A 15,460-nucleotide genomic window follows, 5' to 3' on the forward strand; every position below is an offset into this window, starting at 1 on the left:
AGTAACCAGGCTATTCAAATTTTCTATTTTTTCCAGTTCAATTTTGGTAGTTTACATGTTTCTAGAAATTCCTCAATTTCTTCTAGGTTGTCCAGTTTGTTAGCATATAATTTTTCATAATATTCTCTTATAATCTTTTGTATTTCTGTAGTGCCAGTTATTTCTCCTTCATTTATGATTTTGTTTAGATTCCTCTTTTTTTTTTTTTGTCTTTTTGATTAGTCTGCCTAAATGTTTATTAATTTTGTTGATCTTTTCAAAGAACCAGCTATTTCTTTTTCAAGTTTCTATTTCATTTACTTGGGCTCTAATCTTTATTATTTCCTTCCTTCTACTTGGGGTTTTGTTAGTTCTCTTTCTAGCTGCTTTAGGTGTAAGTTTAAGTTGTTTATTTAAGATTTTTCTTGCTCCTTGAAGTAGGCCTGTATTGCTACAAACTTCCCTCTTAGAACAGCTTTTGCTGCATCCCAAAGGTTTTGGATCATTGTGTTTTCATTTTCATTTATCTCTATGTATTTTTTGATTTCCTCTTTTCTTGTTTGGCCCATTCATTATTTAGTAGCATGTTACTTAACCTCCATGTATTTTGTGTTCTTTCCAGATTTTTTCTTATGGTTGATCTAGCTTAAAAGTGTTGTGTTTGGAAAAGTTGCATAATAGGACTTTAATCTTTTGAATTTGTTGAAACTTGTATTTTTTTATTTTTTTAATGTTTATTCATTTTTGAGAGACAACAGCATGAGTGGGGGAGGGACAGAGAGAGAGGGAGACACAGAATCTGAAGAAGGCTCCAGGCTCTGAGCTATCAGCATAGAGCCCAACACGAGGCATAAACTCACAGATGGCAAATCATGACCTGAGCTGAAGTTGGACACTTAACCAACTGAGCCACCGAGGTGCCACTGTTGAGACTTGTTTTATTGCCTAATATGTGATCTATTCTGGAGAACATTCCATTTGCACTTGAATAGAATGTATATTCTGCTGTTTTAGGATGGAATGTTCTGAATATATCATTTGATCCATCTGGTTGAATGTGTCTTTCAAAGCCATGGTTTCCCTATTGATTTTCTTTTGGATGATTTGTCTATTGATGTAAGTAGGATGGTAAAGTCTCCTATTATTATATTACTATCAATTACTTCCTCCCTTTATGTTTGTTATTAGATGCTTTATTTATTTGGGTGTCCCATGTTTGGTGCGTAAGTATTTACAATTGATATATATTCTTGTTGGGTTGTTCCTTTTATCATTAGATAGTGTGCTTTGTCTATTTTTACAATTTTTGTTGTTTTAATGTCTTATTTTGTCCGATATAAGTATTGCTACTCCAACGTTCTTTTCACTTACATTTACATGACAACTGTTCTTCTATCCCTTCACTTTCAATCTGCATGTGTCTTCAGATCTGAAATGAGTCTCCTGTATGCAAAACAGAGATGGGTCTTGCTTTTTTCCCCATTCTGTCACCCTATGCCTTTTGATTGCAGTATTTAGTCCATGTACATTCAAAGTAATTATTGATAAGTGTGTCCCTATTGCCATTTTGTTTACTTGTTTTACATTTTGTTACGGTTGTTTTTGTAGGTCTTCTCTATTCCTTTCTTCTCTCATTAGGTTTCTTTAATGATATACTTGGATTCCTTCCTCTTTATTTTTTGCATATCTATTTCTGGTTTTCTATTTTGGTTACAATTAGGTTTGTGTATAACATCTTCTGCATATAGTGGTCTATATTAAGTTGGTGGTTGCTTAAGTTTGAACCCATTCTTTACTCCTCCCCCCTCTGCATTTTAGGTATATGGTGTCATACTTTACATCCTTTTCTTTTGTGAATCCCTTGACTGATTTTTATAGATATACTTAATTTTATTGCTTTTGTTCTTCCTACTTTTTTTTTTTTAACATTTATTTATTTTTGAGACAGAGACAGAGCATGAACAGGGGAGGGTCAGAGAGAGGGAGACACAGAATCTGAAACAGGCTCCAGGCTCTGAGCTGTCAGCACAGAGCCCGATGCGGGGCTTGAAATCACGGATCACAAGATCATGACCTGAGCCGAAGTTGGCCACTTAACCGACTGAGCCACCCAGGGGCCTGTGTTCTTCCTACTTTATTATTACTATTTATGGTCCTTCCTTTCCACTCAGAGTCTCCTTTAACGTTCTACATAGGGCTGGTTTAGTGGTCATGAATTTTTTTAACTTTTTTCTGGGAAACTCTTTGTCTCTTCTTCTATTCTGAATGATAGTTCTGCCAGAGTATTCTTAACTGCAGGGTTTTCTTTCAGCACTCTATGTATATCATGGCATTCCCTTCTGGCCTGCAAAGCTTCTGCCAAAAAATAAGCTGATAGCCTTATGGGATTTTCCCTTGTATGTAACTGTTTTGTCTTCTCTTGCTTTTAGAATTTTCTCTTTATCACTCCTTTTTGCCATTTGAATTACTGTGTGTCTTGGTGTGGACATCCGTGTGCTGATTTTGTTGGGGGTTCTCTGTGCCTCTGGATCTGGATTTGTTTCCTTTCCCAAATTTGGGAAGTTTCTGCTATTATTTCTTCAAGTAAGTTTTCTACCTTCTTTGCTCTCTCTTCTCCTTCTGGGATCCTTATAAAGTGAATGTGATTACACTTGATGGTTTCAGTTTTCTGAGACTATTCTCATTTTTTAAATTATTTTTTCTCTTTCTTATTCAGCACGATTGCTTTCCATTACTCTGCCCTCCTGTTTTTTCTGCTTTCTCTAGCCTACTACTGATTCCATCTAGTGTATTTTTAATTTCAGTTATTGAGTTCTTCATCTCTGATTGGTTCTTTTTTATGTTTTCTCTTTGTTAAGTGTCTCACTGAGGTCCTCCACTCTTTTCTCAAGTCTAGTGAGTATCTTTATGACCATTACTTTAAATTCTCTATCAGGCATATATTACTTATCTCTATTTTGCTTAGGTCTCCTGCTGTGATTCTGTTTTGTTCTTCCATTTGAGACATATTCCTTTGTCTCTTCATTTTGTCTCTTTATGTCTGTTTCCATGCGTTAGGAAAGTCAGCTATGCCTACTGCTCTTAAAAGTAGCACCTTATGAAGAAGAGGTCCTATAGTGCCCTGCAGTGCAATGTCCCCTGTTCACCAGAACCTGGCACTTCAGGAGTGTCTTTTATGTGTGTCGCATGCGGTCTCCTGTTGTGGCTGAGCCATTTGTGGACAGATTTTGGTCCCTGTGTTGTTTCTGGGCCAGTAGGGGGCTGCACTGGGCTTAAGGTGAGTCACACCGGGTGTTTGCCAGAGATGCAGTGGCACCAAACTGCAGGGCATATTCCATGCACTGTCCCCTGAGAAGCTTTCATTGGTGGGCAGGGACTGCAGTCAGACCAGAGATCTGCCCCCAGCTCACTGCTGGGGCTACAGGTAGACTGGTATATGTGGTTATCTTCCCTTCTCCCCCAGGCAGGAGTCACACTGGAGTGACTGCTGGCTCATGTCAGGGCTGCTTGCACACTGCCAAGCTTGTGGCACCACTTTTGGAAAAGCTTCAGCCTAGCATATTGGAGGGGCAGGTCCTCAGGAGAATGCAGGTGTTGGGTGTAGGGTATTCACAAAGTTTGCACAGGTCTGCTGTGGGAAGGGACCTGGAGCAGAGGCCTGGCTGGAAGGGGCAGATCCACAGAAATATTCAGGGACAGGGACATTGTTAGCAAATTATGTAACAAATATTAGTGCTGTACTGGCTCTCATAGGTGTCTGTGTGTGTAGGCTGGGGGCTGGGGAAGGAAAACTGGTACCCGTCAGCCCTTTTGTTCTTGGAGATGTCTCCCAATGATTCCTGACCCTCCAGCACAAGTTCTGAGATTAGTAAACAAATCCCCCCAACATACTCCAAGCATTTTTTAAACTACTGCTTTTATCTTGTATCTCTGTGGGGCTGTTTATTGTGCTGTCTCTCTAAGAGCAGAGACTCAGTTTCCTCTCACCTCCCAACTCTCCCAGAGCCAAGCCTAGTGATTTTTATTTTTTTTTTATTTATTTTTTTATTTAATGTTTATTTATTTTTGGGACAGAGAGAGACAGAGCATGAACGGGGGTGGGGCAGAGAGAGAGGGAGACACAGAATCGGAAACAGGCTCCAGGCTCTGAGCCATCAGCCCAGAGCCTGACGCGGGGCTCGAACTCCCGGACCGCGAGATCGTGACCTGGCTGAAGTCGGATGCTTAACCGACTGCGCCACCCAGGCGCCCCCCTAGTGATTTTTAAAGTTCCAGGTGTTAAGCCCCACTGTTTCCAAGAACTTATGAAATCAGCCACTCTGATTTTCTAAAGTTTTGGGGGTTTTGAGAGAGAGAGAAAGAAAGAGAGACAGCACATGCATGCAAGTGGGGGAGGGGCAGAGAGAGAGAGGGAGAGAGAGAATCCCAAGCAGGCTCCACACTGTCAGCGAGATCATGACCTGAGCCAAAGTTGGATGCTTAACCAACCGACAGAGCCCCCAGGTACCCCAGCCCCTCTTATTTTCAAAGACAAATGTTAAGGGGGTTCATCTCCCCATGTGGAAGTGCTTGGTGTGAGGGTCTCTCTTTTTTTTTTCCCCTTTCCATGCCTACAGCAGTGTCCTTCTCTCCCATAGTACTGTGGGTCTACTTAGCCCCCAACTGCATCTCTACCCTCCTACCCTCTACAATGTGGCCTATTCTCTACATTTAGCTATGGAGAGTCTGTTCTGCCAGTCTTCAGGTCGTTTTGTGAATTATTTACACTCATGTGGGTTTTATCTACTTGTATCCATGGGGCGAGGTGAGCTTAGGTTCCTCCTACTCTAGCATCTTCCCCAGAAGTCTTCAACTAAGTAATGTTGACAACTTTTATTTATATTTGACATTTTGAAATAAGGTCTATATATGTGTATTTATGTATGTGTATATATGTATGTGTGTGATATGTTCATGTGTGTGTACAAAATCAATGAAATTTGTTATCTACAAATACAAGCTTCTACAAGTATGTGATACTGGTAAGGAAAATATCACAAGTGGTGTTGCGATCAGTGCTGTAACTTTTTCATGTGTTTAAAAAAATCTTGATAAATTTCTGAATAAAACAAAGTATAATCTTTTCTCAATCATTCCTGGAAGATTTAGCTAATAGTAAAACCATGCAATAACAGCAACATGATGAATTCAAAAGTTTGTAAAAATCATGCAAAAATAATGTGTTATGTGAGAAGTTCTAGACCCAGTTAATTATAAACACATTCTTTTCCATAGCAATGGTCTTCATTTTATAGGTCATAGAATAATTATTTGCTGTGTACTGCAGAACATCTAGATTAGAAGTTAGCAGGGGCGCCTGGGTGGCTCAGTTGGTTAAGCGTCCGACTTCGGCTCAGGTCGTGATCTCGCGGTTTGTGAGTTTGAACCCCGCGTCGGGCTCTGTCCTGACAGCTCAGAGCCTGGAACCTGCTTCAGATTCTGTGTCTCCCTCTCTCTCTGCCCCTCCCCTGCTCATGCTCTGTCTCTGTCTTTCAATAATAAATAAACGTTTAAAAAAAAAAAAGAAGTTAGCAAACTACTGCCCACAAATATTTTTGTAAATAAATTTTACTGGAACACATCTACACTTGTTTGTTTATAAACTGACTACTTTCACACTACAGTAGCAGAACTGATTAACTGCAACAGAGACCATCTGGCCCATAAAGCTTAAAGTATTTACTGTCTATCCCTTTATAGAAAAGTTCTCTGTCCTGTAATTAAGATCCATGGCTTCAGTCCTTCAAAAAGCCAGAAGATTTCACATTCAACTCAGTTATTTTAACATTCAAAAGCATCCAGATATATTTCTAAAACACTTTCTAGGGAGAACCACTGCCCCTATAGAAAGTCAATCATGTAGGTATTTGATAAACATTTAATTATAAATTCTACTTCTTCCACATGTGGAAAGCTCAATAGATAACTGACCATGTTAACAACCAAAAATACTTCAGATAAGATGAAAAATCATAACTTCAGCACAAAGCTAAAGACACAAGGAAATTTAAGGGTACTAACTGTAAAAAGTGCCAAGCACTTCTTAAGAGATATATAGGGGAGCTCCTGTCCCCAGCAGGGATTAAACTAAATTGTAATTTCCTTAAAGGTCAATAGTCCAACCACTCCAATTAAAAGACAATGTCAGGGCGCCTGGGTGGCTTGGTCGGTTGGGCATCCGACTTCGGCTCAGGTCATGATCTCACGGGCCATGAGTTCGAGCCCCGCGTCAGGCTCTGTGCTGACAGCTCAGAGCCTGGAGCCTGTTTCGGATTCTGTGTCTCCCTCTCTCTCTCTGCCCCTCCCCTGTTCATGCTCTCTCTGTCCCAAAAATAAATAAACGTTTAAAAAAAAGTAAAAAAAAAAAAAAAAAGATAATGTCAAGACAAGGAAAAAAAGCAAATTCCAACTATATGCTCTTTATAAGAAATGTACTTTAAGTTTAAAGATATAAATGGGTTGAAAGTAAAATTGTGGAGGAAGATACACCATATAAATACTAAGCATAAGAAAACCTACATACCTATATTAATATAAGACAACAAACACATGAAAAGATGCTCAAATCACTGATCATCAGGGAAATACAAATCAAAACCACAATGAGATATCACCTCACATCTGTCAGAATGGCTAAAATCAACAATATAAGAAACAACAGGTCGTGGCGAGGATGTGGTGAAAGGGGAAGCCCTGTGCACTGTTGGTAGGAATGCAAACTGGTGCAGCCACTCTGGAAAATAGAATGGATTCCTCAAAAAGTTAAAAATAGAACTACCCCACAATCCAGCAATTGCACTATTGGACATTTATCCAAAGAATACAAAAATACAAATTTGAAAAAAAAAAAATTAATTCAAAGGGATTCATGCACACTAATGTTTATACCAGCACTGTCAACAATAGCCAAACTATAGAAACAGCCCAAGTATCCACTGACTGATGAATGGATAAAGAAGATGTAGTGTATATGTGGGTTTACACACACACACACACACACACACACACACACACACACACACACTGGAATATTACTCAGCCATAAAAAGAATGAAATCTTGTAATTTGCAACAACATGGATGGAGCTAGAGAGTATTACACTAAGCAAAATACCTCAGTCCAAGAAAGACAAATACCGTAAGATTTCACTATATGTAGAATTTAAGAAACAAAACAAATGAACAAAGGGAAAAGAAAAGAACGTCAAACCAAGAAACAGACTCTTAACTATAGAGAACAACTGATGGTTACCAGAGGTGAAATAGCTGGGAGGATTGGTAACATAGGTGATAGAGATTAAGGAGTGCACTTGCTGAGATGAGCATTGGGTCTTGTATGGAAGTGCTGAATCACTATATTATACACCAGAAAGTAATATTACACTGTATCTTAACTAACTGAAATTTAAATAAAAACTTAAAAAAAAAAGAGAGAGAGGCAGAAAAGATATACCTCCACCATTTTATAGTAAGCATACGAAAGCCTGTGTAGCTGTATTAATATAAGACAAAACAGAGATCAAGACAGAGTAATATAAGAGAAAAAGAGGACAAATTCATCAAGAAGACAGAAATCCTAAAGGTACACGGATTTAATAAAGCATCAAAATATATGAAGCAAAAACTAACAGAACTAAAGGAAGAAATGGACAGATCCATAATCAGTTTTAGAAATTTTAACATCTTTCTCTCAGTAACTAACAGAACAAGTAGATGAAAATGTCAGTAACAATACAGAGGATTTATATACACTATCAAGAACCTTGACAAAATTGATACCACACCCACTATCAAAAAAGGAGCTGAAAATAGTTGAGCTGCTAGTTGTCAGAAAAACTAAGACAATAAGCCAAAATGAAAGTAACAGTCAAGCTTTTAATTACTTACTAGTCAAGTAAAGCACCCAAAGAAAGCACTAGCTCTCACACTGTTCTATTTTCCCCCATGGAACAGCCCCTACAGAGGGTCAGATGGATCAGCACAGATGTAGAGAATTGTTTCACTGCCAACGGAGTACCAAACAAAAGCCTTCTCCCATTTCAGGGACCAGGGCCACAGAATCCAAAAGGAACCAAATCAGAGGGGATAAAGAGGATCCCATAGGCCAAAGATGAACAATCAGAGTATGAAAAAGAACAGTAATTGCTATAGAGTGACACATGTAAAATATAATTAAATCCACAAGTCCATAAAAATAATTCTTTTAAAGTTTCTTTATTTATTTTGAGAGAGAGAGAGAAAATGAGCGGGGGGAGCAGAGAAAGGGAGAGAGAGAGAATCTCAAGCAGGCTCTGCACTGCTGGCATGGAACTTGATGCAGGGCTTGAACTCAAGAATCATGAGATCATGAGCTGAGCCAAAATCAAGAGTCAGACACCTGACTGAGCCACCTTGGTGTCCCATATAATAATAATTTAAAAGGAAAACACAGGATGAACTTTCAAAGATGCTGAAAAATAATGAGAAAAATCAAGCTTTTATCCTAAAATTTTTTTACATAAGTTATACTTCAGAGTAACCAAGACACTGATGACAGGATGGTTCCCTTTACAGAAGTATTCTAGCTAATAACTGCAGAAGAAATGACAGAATTACAGTACCATTTTATGACTCCTGATAAAATAATAAATTCCAAGAAAAGACAACCTATGGCTGCTAATATCACATAAAGGAAAACAACCAAATGTTATGCACCATGTCATAGATATATGCACCATTATGTACAAAGGATTAGTACAAAGCAAACAAGCAAAACCACAAAAAAACCTCATCAAGCCTCTAGAATTAAATACCAGTTTAGAAGAAATACAAAACATGTTAAATGACACAATACATAAGCAAGCAACAAAATCCAGAATATGGGTAACTTTATAAGAAAACTCTGTTTCTGGAACAAATAAACTGTAAGAAAAGAGAAAGAAAGATCAAGAAACATATCACACTATTACACTAAATAGACTAAATAGGCATTGTTGGATCTCAATTCTAATGCATATTTATGGACAATAGGAGAAATCTTAATACTGACTGGCTATTTCATAACATTAAGACAGTAGCAAGGATTTTTTTTTAAGTAGTAATGATATTGTGCTTATGTTCTTTAAATTAAAAGCTCTTATCTTTTAGAAACATGTATTAAAATATTTGTGGATGAAATTTCATATCTGCAACTTAGTTCAAAATAATCCTTTTTTTTGTGAGGAGAGGGATCTAGAGATGAAACATGTTTAGCTATAAACTGATATTTGCTGAAAGTGAGTGATGGGTAGGGTACATGGGGATGCACTACACCATACTTTTTACTTTCATATATGTTTGAAATTTTCTATAAACTTTATAGAAAAAGTTTCCATTTTATTATTGCTCAAGAGTTGTAATTCAGGTAGAATCTATGTCAAAAACCACAACATAAGCTAAAAGTAGGCCACTTCTAGAAATCTGAAAGGTAAACCTTTACAAATAGAAACCATACATACTGTTATTGATTGCTATATTATACAATGGAAAAATATTGGGGCAAAAACCAAATGCCCACTCAGAAGACTGGGTGAATAGGGGCACCTGGGTGGCTCAGTTGGTTAAGCATCCAACATCAGCTCAGGCCATGGTCTCATGGTTTGTGGGTTTGAGCCCTACATTGGGCTCTGTGTAACAGCTCAGAGCCTGGAGACTGCTTTGGATTCTGTGTCTCCCTCTCTCTCTGCCCCCCCCCCCACCACCACTCACACCCTCTTTCTGTCTCTCAAAAATGAATAAATATTAAAAAAAATTTTTTTTAATAAAAATTAAAAGACTGGGTGAATAAACTATTACTGCCAATCAAGAAATAGATAATTATAAAATAGAATAAGAAAGATCTCTCTAGGCTGCTAAAAATGATCTCCAGAATACATTAAACATATTCGAGAAAGAAAAAGATATAGTGTAGTATACATACAATACTCTCTTTTAATTACATACATATACATACAAACACATATACATAAACATGTACCATTTAAAAGAAAAATAGAAGAATAAACCAAAGAGAAGTACAGGTAGTTATCTATAGAAGGAAAAAGGGAACAGGGTGGAAAGGACAGGAATGGACACCAGGCTTCTCTGAATTTACCTTGTCTGTAGCTTTTATTTTGGAAATAAATAAATATTTTATATAATTTTAAAATAAAATTAAATCAAAGGCGGGGGGGAATCACGAAAAGTAGAAGATGAAACAAATGAGCCTAACTGTAGGACAGGTTTTATCCTATTGAACTCCAGGAAGTCTTGATTGTTTTTCTGTATTCAGATGGTTAGTAAAAATATTGGTATTGTTAGTTTGAAACTCTCTCCCCCAATCCAAAAGAAGGCAGAAAATGAAAAGAGAATAGGGAACAGATGGGACAAGATGATGGATTTGACCCAAACCACATCAATAATCACACTAAATATAAATGGTATAAATACTTTAATTATAAGACAGAAATTGTCAAACTGTATAAAAACTGAATATGGCCGACAAAAAATGCCCCCTAATACCAGAACACAAACAGGTTAAAAAAAAAAAAGGATAGAAAAAGATATTGCATGCTAACACAAATGAAAAGAAAGCTGGAGTAGCAACATTAAATATCAGACAAAGTAGATGCTCAGAGCAAAGACTACTACCAGGAATAAAGAAGAGCATTTCATAAGGATAAAGGGATCAATTCACCATTAGGACATACTATCTAAAACATTTATGATCTAATAACAGAGTTTCAAAATACATGAAACAGAAACCCATAGAAACTACAGGGAGAAAGAAATAAATCCAAGACAGAAAATCAGTAAAGTTACAGAGGATTTAAGCAATGCTATCAACCTACCTTACCTAGCTGACATTTATGGAACATTCCACTCAACAATAGCAGAATAGTCTTTCCAAGTGCACACCAAACATTTACTAAGATAGACCACACATTTTGGGGTCACAAAACCAATCTTAATGAATTTTAAAGAATTCAAGTCATACAATGTATTTCTCTGAACACAGTGGAATCAAATCAGTAACAAAAAGATCTCTGGAAGATCCTCATAATACCCAAAACTAAATAACGTATTTCTAAATAACCCATAAATCAAAGAAGAAATCAAGAGGCTAATTAGAAAGGAGTTTGTACTGAAGGCAGAATAAATAAGATTGGCAAGTGATACCTTTTGAGCTGGGCCTATGATGGTTCATTATACTTTTGTGTATGTTTGAAAATTAATAAACAGGAAAAGTTAAAAAAAAAAACTCATAATACTGCTATGTCAGAAATAACACAATATAGGGGTGCCTGGGTGGCTCAGTCGGTTAAGCGTCTGACTTCAGCTCAGGTCATGATCTCACAGCTTGTGGGTTCAAGCCCCATGTGGGGTTCTGTGCTGACAGCTCAGAGCCTGGAGTCGGCTTCAGATTCTGTCTCCCTCTCTCAGCCCCTCCCCCACTTGTGCTGTCGCTGTCTCTGTCTCTCTCTCTCTCTCTCTCTCAAAAATAAACATTTAAAAAAATTTTTTAAAAAGAACACAATATTATCTCCTTTTAAAATGTATGAATCTCAAATCCATACTTCCTCAATTTAACCACTATTGGGAAGTATCTATCATAATTAACTACACATATTCCATGCTCCCAATCTACAGAAAATTGCCTTGCCACCTCCATCATTTGAGAAAGCTTGACTAGGAAATTTCAAAAAGAAAACAAAGATTCCTATATCCTGAAAAAATAAAAGCATTTCCGGAAACTAAGGGGTAACATCTACTCACCTTGGACTTTGGTTTTGAATGTGTAACAGCCATTTTTTCCTCTTCTGGCTCTACTCTCAGGAAAAGAAAAACCAATCATGAGATACTTGGCCTTTCTTAGGATGTACTCTAAATCAGAATACACTCTCTTTCCCCTCCCCATCTACCCTTCATTTAATGTGGAGGAAAATCAGAAGACTAGAACTTTCTGTATCGGAAAGAAGGTCCAAGATCACAGCTGTCTTGGGCTAGAATTTATTTCCGGATTCAAAACTGTCCACTGGAGATAGAGCCCTGCAGTGAAGTGCCACAGGCTCTAAAGTGTGTGACTGACTGGCTCCTCTAGCACATTCTCTGGAACCCTACTACATTTCCAAATGGCTTGTTTTGAAGTTGCTATCTGCTGTGGTTTAGAAGTAACTCATAGTCTTCATTCAGAGGCTCAAATTTCTGACTTCCTTCCTTCCTGTCATTTTTCTCCATTCAGTATCCTTAAGGCTATAAGGTGAGAGGACACCTGGAAGCCGCAGGGAACCTACATCTACAATCCCACTGTGAACTAAGGATGAATACAGAAATGAAGCAATATAGGCCATGTGTGAAGGAGAGGTGGGGGTGGGGGGGAGTCACTGAGGTCAGAAGAGAAAGAGGTCAAGTTCTTTAAGGACAAAGTCACAACAGACTCATGATACAAAGGCAGACAGCCCCAGAATGAACCCCCAAAATACAAACGCCCAAATTTATCTGTGTATCTCACTAAACTCCCATAAGGTCACAGGCTATAAAATATATAAATGACTAGACAAAGTCACCCACAATCACATTTCCATAGTCACGCAGCCAGAGTCACAATTGCCAAATTAATGTTGTATCCTCAGACCACCTTTTGTCTTTAAAATCCAATCATATACAGAGCATATACACACTCCAGCACATCCAAGCACCCTATCAGAGATACCCATGGCCCAAAACACACTTTCACAACACTTTTACTCTCTTCACACAGTCATGAAAAAGTGGCACACTCACAGTCCCACAGTCACATATATGGCACGCACTCAAAGAGAAAAACACAACCGTACCAGGTCAAGGAAAACAAGTGGACACAAACACCGTTGTCACAGTATCACTCTCATAACACCTCAAAATCGCAAGGAAGCCCCAGTAATACACAAAATACACAATCGTATTAATAACCTCAAAATGACCCAAGTCCATCTAAACACCCTGTCACAGCAGTCCTGTCGCACAGCTCACGGTCACAAGCAAACCACCAGTCACCCAAGAGGTACACACACAATCACACTGTCACATGGCACATTCCCGGTCAGGTAAGCACGCGGTCACAAATACACTGTGACAGCAGTTATTACTCAGAGCTGCAACTCTCACTCACGCAAACGCTTACACACAAAACCAGAGCCGCATACGTCCATTCGCCCATACCAGTATCAGGCACAAAACGGCAAGAAACCGCCACACACACAATTCCAGTGACGCTTCCGCCCCAGCATTCCGGACATCCTCACCTCGACAGAAGCTGCAGTTCAGGATCCAGGATCTGGCGCCTGGGGTCCAAGCCCCGATTTCGGGTTCGCCCGCCCAACGGGAGCCGGGCCAAGCTCCTCCAGACGCTGCCCTCCCCACGCGAGGCCCCCAAATCGCACGAACAAACGGAAGTGAAGCCGCATTGGGGACGCGGCGGCTCTGGGAAATGTAGTCCAACACCAGGAAGCCTGCGGCTGGCCGGCCGGGACGCGGGGAGGCCCAGTCTACTAACCCTCCCCTCGGTTCGTGGATTCCGCCACTCGAACTCGCTCGCCCAAAGGCCGCGCCGCGGGTGTTTCTGGGAGTGCCCGCCTGAGCTCAATGCGCAGGCGTCGGGCGCGCCCTAGTGGAGTGATTGGGCCAGGAGACTGCTAGGGTGTGGAGCAGTCTAGGGTCTTACGGGATTTGCAGAAGGCGGGACTCTCAGGCGGGCAGGTACCAGGGGGAGGGTGGGGGGGGCGGGGAGCTGGAACTGAGGCGGGGACAAGCCGGAGCCTCAGACTCGCAGAGACCCTCGGGGTATCTTGAAAGGCCCTTCGGTGTGTATGTGTATGAGACCACACCGGACACAGTCGGGCGGACTGGGAGTTCCTCGGCGGCTGGGTGTGTGGTTGTATGCTTCATGCTTTTGGGTGAGGTGGTTCGTGCTTGAAGCTGCATGGTAATGACATTTTCTAACTGTGGGATTGGCTGACAGAAGAAGGGACCTCTGCTGTTGTGGTTTGTTTTTGTCCATAATTAACAATGGTTGCGTGACTGATGATGATTTGTATTATGCAAATATGCTTTTCTCCTGCCTTTATTTTAGTGTCTGTAGGACTCGCAGAAGAGCATGTGTGTGACTGAAAAAACGATAGATGGTCAAGTTATTTCTTTCTTGAATACTAATTTGATCTGGTAAAAAAAAAAGTTATCAATTTATCTGACAAACAATTTAGACATGATCTTTCTGTTGGATCCAATATACGTGTTATGGGGAAGAACGCAAAGTCAACAGTTTTGTTTGCGAGAAACATGATTTCAAAGCCAGTCCTAGCATAACTGCCTTTTCCTCTGACACAGTCCCACGAAGTAGGCATCCATTCTTTTCTAATATTATGGGGACATTATTGGTTAAGGTTGAGAGGCCATGGACTAATAAAATAATAAAATAACTTAATACATAAAAAGATGTTACCGTGGTTCACGGAGAGAGAGAAACTTAAAGTTGTACGTTTTTTTGGTAAGCCTGAACTTGTCTCATGGCTTTTTTTTTTTTTTTTTTTTTAATAAGGACAAAAGTTTGAACTTCCAGTACAGAGGCGGATAGAATTGTAAATGCACCACTCTTCCGGGGTTGGGGGAGTGAAATAACAAAACTTCCTCTTTCAGGACCTTATACTGAACACTTTGATCTCTTCCCAGTAATGTGACTGTATTAGCAAGTTTGGTGCCCAGGATTGTTGAATGAATGAACCTGTGTACAGTAATCCACTATAAATGTGAAATAAAGATTGTCAAATTGCACTGACTTAGAGTGGGTCAAAGTGACCGAAAAATTGGTCCAAATCCAAATCAAGGTTGTACATTGCACTGGATGGACCTATCTTTACACAGACACCCCCCCACACACAAATACATTTATTTCTTACATTTCTAGAAGCTGGGAAGTTCAAGATCATATACAGATGGATTTGGTGCCTGGTGAGAGCCCCTTCTTTGTTTGTAAACCTTCCTATCATGTCCCTGTTTCCTTACATGGTGGAGACAAAACATACCTTTTTAGTTTCTTTAAATGGGAGCAGTGTTCCTTTCACCTGCTTTCATATTTCACAATGACATTTCTGATGAATCTAGAATGTTTATCTTGTAGAACAGCTAACATTCTGAATATGTTTTGTCATGAACAGGTTAAGTTTAAATATATTTGGCAAGAATACTATGGGTGGTGGTGTGTTCTTCCTATTGCATGACATCAAGAGACAATTTGAGTTTGATCCATTTTGGTGATACTAAATTTGATCCATTTTATTCAAGTAGTGTGTGGACCTGATCTCTTTCTGGTAAGTCAAGAAGCCAGTCAAGAAGTAATTTGTCTTTGTAAGTCAAGAAGTAATCTGATGGGGATATTTTGAGACCATTTTACACATAGCCTTTTAACTAAT

The 15,460-nt window shown here is 39.2% G+C and overlaps 1 protein-coding gene across 4 annotated transcripts in view; it reads right to left on the reverse strand.

Moving 5' to 3' along the window:
- ZNF420 (zinc finger protein 420) overlaps positions 1-13,614 on the reverse strand; it is a 38,123-nt gene extending 24,509 nt beyond the window's left edge. For 2 of the 4 annotated variants that reach the window (XM_045441012.1, XM_045441010.1), the window contains exons 1-2: positions 13,298-13,360; positions 11,790-11,839 (exon numbers count right to left, since the gene is read on the reverse strand). The gene's annotated coding sequence lies outside the window, so the exon portion shown is untranslated. Of the gene's footprint in view, positions 1-11,789; positions 11,840-13,297 lie in introns of all 4 variants that reach the window. The other 2 variants (XM_045441011.1, XM_045441014.1) reach the window with 2 other exon arrangements.
- Positions 13,615-15,460: the final 1,846 nt, after the last annotated feature.

Source organism: Leopardus geoffroyi, chromosome E2 (assembly GCF_018350155.1).
Source record: "Leopardus geoffroyi isolate Oge1 chromosome E2, O.geoffroyi_Oge1_pat1.0, whole genome shotgun sequence".
In the NCBI taxonomy this organism is placed as follows: domain Eukaryota; kingdom Metazoa; phylum Chordata; class Mammalia; order Carnivora; family Felidae; genus Leopardus; species Leopardus geoffroyi.